The 6,242-nt window shown below is 48.0% G+C and overlaps 1 protein-coding gene and 1 pseudogene across 1 annotated transcript in view; one reads left to right on the forward strand and one right to left on the reverse strand.

The window, feature by feature from the left end:
• The window catches only part of Grin2a (glutamate ionotropic receptor NMDA type subunit 2A), a 445,415-nt gene that overhangs the window by 218,043 nt on the left and 221,130 nt on the right, over positions 1–6,242 (reverse strand). The window lies entirely within an intron of this gene.
• On the forward strand, positions 3,953–4,397 carry LOC101993798 (annotated as a pseudogene).

A 6,242-nucleotide genomic window follows, 5' to 3' on the forward strand; every position in this document is an offset into this window, starting at 1 on the left:
GCACTGGAGCTGTGGGAACGCACTGGAGCTGTGGGAACACACTGGAGTCATGGGAACGCACTGGAGTCATGGGAATGCACTGAAGTCTTGGATGGCTGTTGTCCAGCTGGGAACAAATCACTTATGTCACCTCCTCTAAAGGTCAAGGGCCACTGCAGAAGAGGGACAGAGGAGAGGAAGTACACACGAGCCAGAAGACAGGGGAAGGGCTGCAAAACGTCATTCTCTACACTCAGTGCAGTCCTTGAAATCAGTGACTTGTGATGGCAGTTACAACAGGTGTAGTTACCTGCACTGCACCCAAACAAGATTGACCCTATCAACGAGTCACGGAAAGGGGAAGGGTTCAGGGGAACTATTGGCTCTTAATAGTTTGGAGAGCAAAACCACTTCTTTAGCTGTGTGCCCAATATTGAGGCAATCAGAGTCTAAACCCATGGTTATCAAGATGACCGTAGTTAACCTCAGTGGGTCACAAAACAAAACGAACATAAGAGCAAGGTTTGTGGGAAGTGGGAAAGGTGGACAGGGATGGTATGGCAGTGGGGTGAGAGTAGTTAGCATGTGTGGCAGACATGTGTGAGTTGTTAAGCAAATAAGTCTCTGAGAAAACTAACATTTGCACACATTTTTGAACAGCTAATACGGATGGAGAGATGGGGACCAACATGCTAGGTGGGTTGGAATTTGGGGTTCTGAAGGTTCCTTCCTCAATGTGCAGTGGGTTATAGCATCGCCAAGCTCTCTGTGAGATGCTCCATGCACAGAGAACTGTAGATTGAAGCGGTCTTGTCTGGTACTCCCTAGATAGAAGAGGGTGTGCCTGCAGTGTAATATTCACGGAGAAAGATAATCCCACAGACAACAGCTCACTAGCCCCTAGACAGTGCAGCACGGGCCTGTGAAAAGGTACATTCAGAACACTGGCCTGGCCAAACCTCCTCTCCCATCTTACACACTTTATCACAAACTTTTGTCTGGTCTTCAATTTTTTGTTAGGTTCTTAAAAGTGCCCCAAATCGTGTGTGTTGAAAGCTTACTGCCAAACACAGTAGTGCTCAGAGTAGGGACCCTCAGGAGACAACTGAACTCACAGGGCTATGACGTCATGGGTGGATTTATCCATGGAATTTATAGCTTGCTGGGCTGTTGGAACATGCTGGAAACTGCAGGAGAGTCTAAGTGCAGGAAGGAAGTCATTGGGAACATATCCTTTAGGGTATATTTTGTCTCCAGTGCATGCCCCCCTCTTTCCCTCTGCTTCCTAGATGCCAGGTGGTGAGCAGCTTAGTTCCGCACATGCCCCTGCTATGATGTTTTTCTGCCTCAACTCAGGACCAGAAACAACGAAAACAAGCATCCAGGGGTTAAAAACTCCAAACCATGAATCCAGGTAAACCTTCCCTCCTTCACGCTGCTTTCTCTCAGGGATCTGGTCACAGAAACAGGAGGCTGACCACGGTACTCTTATTCATCTCCTACCCCAATGGATGACCATGGTGACCTTCCGGGTCAGACTGCCCGGTTACAGACTTACATGGACGCCCTTGGGAAAAATGCCTCAGTCTTTCTAAGCCTTGCTTCCCTATCTGTATGATAGATGTGGGCATAAAGATAACTAAAGGGGCTGGAGAGGCAGTTTGGGGTGTGAACTGCTTGCTGTGCAAGTGTACAGACATGAGTTTGAATCCCTAGAGCCCACATCAAGCCAAGACTACACATCTGTAATCTCTAGTTCTCCAGTGAGATGGGAGATGGAGGAGACAGAAGCATCCCTGGAATTTGAGGGTTAGCGAGCCTGGCTGGTGCACTGAAGAACAACATGTTATCCTCTGTCTAGCAGGATGGAAGGAAAAATTAAAACTTGAGGTTATTCTCTGAGTCCATACCGACTGGGGCATGTGTGTGCTCCCACTCACACACACAAATATGTTCATATATTAGACACATACATAAACACATATGTATGCACATTATCTATATGGAGAGAAGGGGAATCACAGTGAACGTGCAGAAGTGCTTACTTGGGAGTTGTATGGCTCATTACACTCTAGTGACTGTCAGCTGATGCCATTCTAAACATTTTACAGAAAGCTGACCACCACACCCCTATGAACAGCCTGGCCCTATAGGTGGACAGTAGTGAACCAGGGTTAAGCTCCAAATACAAATGAAACAGACCCAGAGGGGCAGAGATTCTTCCAGGATGCCAGGAAGCACTCCTGTGCTTCATCATTGTTAACAGTGTCTCTTTACCATTGGGCTGTAAGAATGAAGTGACCCCACTCGCGCACCGTAGCAAACTACCCCATGCCGTGCTGGTTGAATACCACATATTCAGCAAATAGGAGGTTTCCCCCAAGGTTCAGGACTCACTGTTATGCCACAGCAAGAGACTGTTTTACCTACACCCCAAATTGATCTAGCCTTGGAGCACTCATCAGCTCAGACTGTTCATAGTTCCACAGCAGGGCAGCCAACAATGGCCTATACTTCCTTAGGTACAAACTCCTGCATGCCTCTTTATTTGTACCAGTCAAGCTTCCAAGTGGGTATGCTTTGCGATCTGGGACATTGCAGGCCCCAGTTCAAATCCTGACCCTGTGATAACCAGCCATGGCACTCTAGGCAAGCACTTAATCTTCCTGGGTTTGAGTTTCTTTGTATACTAACTGGATATAATCACAATGCCATAGGTGATGAAGGAGATGACCTGAGAAGAGTCTGAGGTTCATCTCTCCCTGCCTCCCACAGTCTGGGTCATCCTCTTTGCTGTGTCCTATGGGGTGCATGGGAACTGCCAGAAACCTGGGGGGCCTCTACCCTATCTCATAAACTGGGGCATCCAGACCCATTGGCATCTACTCTCAAAGCTAAACCACATTGCAAATCAGCCCATGCTCTCTGAGTTAGGAGCCTTCATGAAGAGTGGGACAGGGACGGTCAGACCATTCTGTAGAGAGAAACCAATGCCAATGCCCTTCGCAGGCTCACTCATCCATCACTCTGTTGATTGACACCAAGGCTGACTTCAAAGTGTGGCTGTTGGGACTCATGCAGCAATAGATACAGATGAGCAGATGTCCCTACCCTGGACTGACCTGGAGTCCTTGGGTATAGTCCCAAGAATCTGCACCACATTTCATTTCTGTTTGGTACCTTCAGCTCCACCTTCGAAAAACTACTGGGGGCTAAGCAGGTAATCCTGTAGTAGACTTGGTCTAACATGCATGATGCCCTGAGTTCAGTCCTAAGTACCACACACACACACACACACACACACACACACACACACACACAACTCTAGACAAAGACATTGTATATCCTCCAGAGAGACAGAAATGAGGAGACATTTGCAAAACAATTGCTGAAGGAGGCTCCCCTTTAGCCTTGATTTTTGTCTATGGTGATTTTATGGACTGGCAGAAGGTGATGGGGAGTTTGGCTGCACGCCCAGGAGGCAGCAGATATGCCAAATGGTCCAGTCTTCCATGTTCCCACTTCCTGCCTTGATGGTAGAGGCGGTCCTCCTGCACTCAAGCCCACCTCCGCCTGTCCTCTGTGGGCTCAGGAGAGCTGTCTCCGATCACCTCTGTTACTCTGGCACTGGGCTTCCCTTGCCTGTGCAGTCAGAGGAGGGAAACAGATCTCACACGCCCACTGTAGTGCTGTGGCAAGAGCAGCTCTCCCCCTCCAGCTCACAAACTGCAGAACAAACTGTTTCAAACATAGCAAGGGAGGCAGGCACATTCAGTATCTGTTCTAAACAGTTTACATCCTGTGACGTGTGCAGTCTCATACCATCAGACCTAACGCATTAGTCTTATTCTGTAATATTCCGGAGATCACTGAGTGCCCATGGAGACACTTGACTCCATAGATTCAGGGATGATGACTAGTTGATTCAAATAATAACTTTCGAGTTTTTGCCTCTTTTCCTTCCCAGGCTGGAGCTAACATCTGGACATGTGGAACCCTAATGCTGGGCCTAATTCATATCCACCCCAAGTGGTGTGCCCAAGAGGTCCCAATCCTGCCTGTCTGCCACATGTCAATCCTTCCTTTCCTACTGGCCCCTGTCCTCCTGGAATTCCCCAGGGAAACCCATATCTTTCCCTCCGTGCCAAACTTCTTGCCCTACTGTGCCACAACCAGGATATCCAGGACACCCACCCCCAGGCCCCTGCCCTCCCTCGTACCCCACACCTGGTCCTGGCATGTGCCCTGTGAACCCTCTGGCTCCTGGCATGGTCAGCCCAGGAACAGTGATAGATGAGAAGATGCGGAAGAAAATGAAGAAAGCTCATAAAAAGATGCATAAGAAACACAGGCACGGAAAGCACTCCTCCTCTTCCTCCTCTTCCTCCTCCTCCTCTTCCAGCAGCGACTCTGACTGAGCACAGGGCTGGACCCTCCTCCCCTCGAGTCTCAGCAGCTCCATTCTCCCATCGAGCTTCAGCTGTCATCTTGTGCTCCCTGCCCCACGCCTGCCTGTGCCTTCCCCTGCTGTCGGTCCTGGCTGTCTAGGGAGAAGGGGAAGAAGACGGCTATGGGCTGGCGAAGCTGCCTTCACCCTCTTGCCGTCATTCTACTTGGCAAGAGCTACAGTACTGAAAACAGCTTGGTATTGGCATAAAAACAGAGAAGTCCACCAATGGAATCGAATAGAAGACCCTGACTTTAACCCACAAACCTATGAACACCTGATTTTCGATAAAGGAGCTAAAAGTATACCATGGAAAAAAGAGAGCATCTTCAACAAATTGTGCTGGCAAAACTGGATGTCAACCTGTAGAAGAATGAAAGTAGATCCATATCTATCACCATGCACAATATCTACCAATGATGCTTTCCATGAAGACACGGTGGTCAGGTGACTCTCCTAATATCCTCATTGTTCCATAATGACAATAGTGTGGTTGTTGCAAGATTCATCCCATGTTCCCTGTACACACATCAGTGACTCTCTTTCCGTATAGAACTATCTTTCAAAATATCCATGCTGCTGGCTCTGTGGCAGTCTGATGGAGATATAGTTCTAGCCAGATAACCAGAATCACAAGGTCAATTCTTTTGTCTCAGCTCAATGGCAGGATGAGTTTTACTCAGCTGGCATCTTTTCAGAGACCAGAACTATGTCTGACACACAAAAAGAGCCACATAAGTATTTGGTGAGGAAATGGGTGAGCCAGAAACTTGCCCCTGGGAAGCATGGGTGAATGGTCACTGTTGGCGACTCTACAGACATTTCCACACCTTTTCCTCTCTGCTTGACAGGGTGGCCATGGCTAGTAAAGAAAACCATTCAGTCCTGGCAGCGAAGATGCAGAAAAGCAGCATGGGAAACTGTTTTTTTTTCTACAAAGGAACTGTCCCAGCGAGCCCTGACGTACTTTTCACTATTCTCCTAAGGGATCAATTGAGGTTTTCAACCGATTTTTTCTCCATCCCTTTGAGTAGAAGGAATGAAATCAAGATCCCACTCAGCTTTGATATTTTATCTGCTGTGGGCAGCGGTTGATCAAACACATACAACATGTTCCAAGTGCTGAGAACAATCACTGCCAAGGCTAAGGGAACATTTCAGGAAGGGCTAAGATAATACAAGAGCTGGAAGACAGAGAGCGACACTGTTAGCTGGACATGGCACAACCGTTACACATGAACTCAGAGCAGCTGTGGCTAACTATGAGAGCAAGCTAGCCAAAGCTCCAGCACAGATGAGGTGTGGTCTCCAGGCCTGTCCCTTGCCAAAGAGCTATTGGCAGACGACAGCTGCTGGGGGCGGGCATTCTTTTCGGAGGGTGTGGCCACTGGTTTCCCATGCTGCAGTGGATGCTCTCACACCTGTGCACATATGGGCAGCACTGATTTGACTTAGTAAGATAGAAAAAGAAGAAGAAGGGAGAAGGAGGGGGAAGAAGGAAGAGGAGAGAAAGAGAAGGGGAAGAAGTGGAAGGGAAGAAGGCAAGAAGTTGAAGGAGGAGACATGCAAAGGGGATATGGAGGGAATTGGAATGGAAAATAAGAAGCATATATGATATTTTATTGTGTGCATACATGAAATTCTCAAAGAACAAAACAAATAAGGGTATCAAACTTGATTAGCCTGAGGGTTCAGATAAGAGCATGGAACATGCATCTAAGATGAAGGAGGTCCATTAGAGAACTGTATTACCTTCTAGCCTCCTCCTCCTTCTCCATCACATCCTCTTCCATCACATCCTTCTCCATCACATCCT

Source organism: Microtus ochrogaster, chromosome 7, assembly GCF_000317375.1.
Source record: "Microtus ochrogaster isolate Prairie Vole_2 chromosome 7, MicOch1.0, whole genome shotgun sequence".
NCBI lineage: Eukaryota > Metazoa > Chordata > Mammalia > Rodentia > Cricetidae > Microtus > Microtus ochrogaster.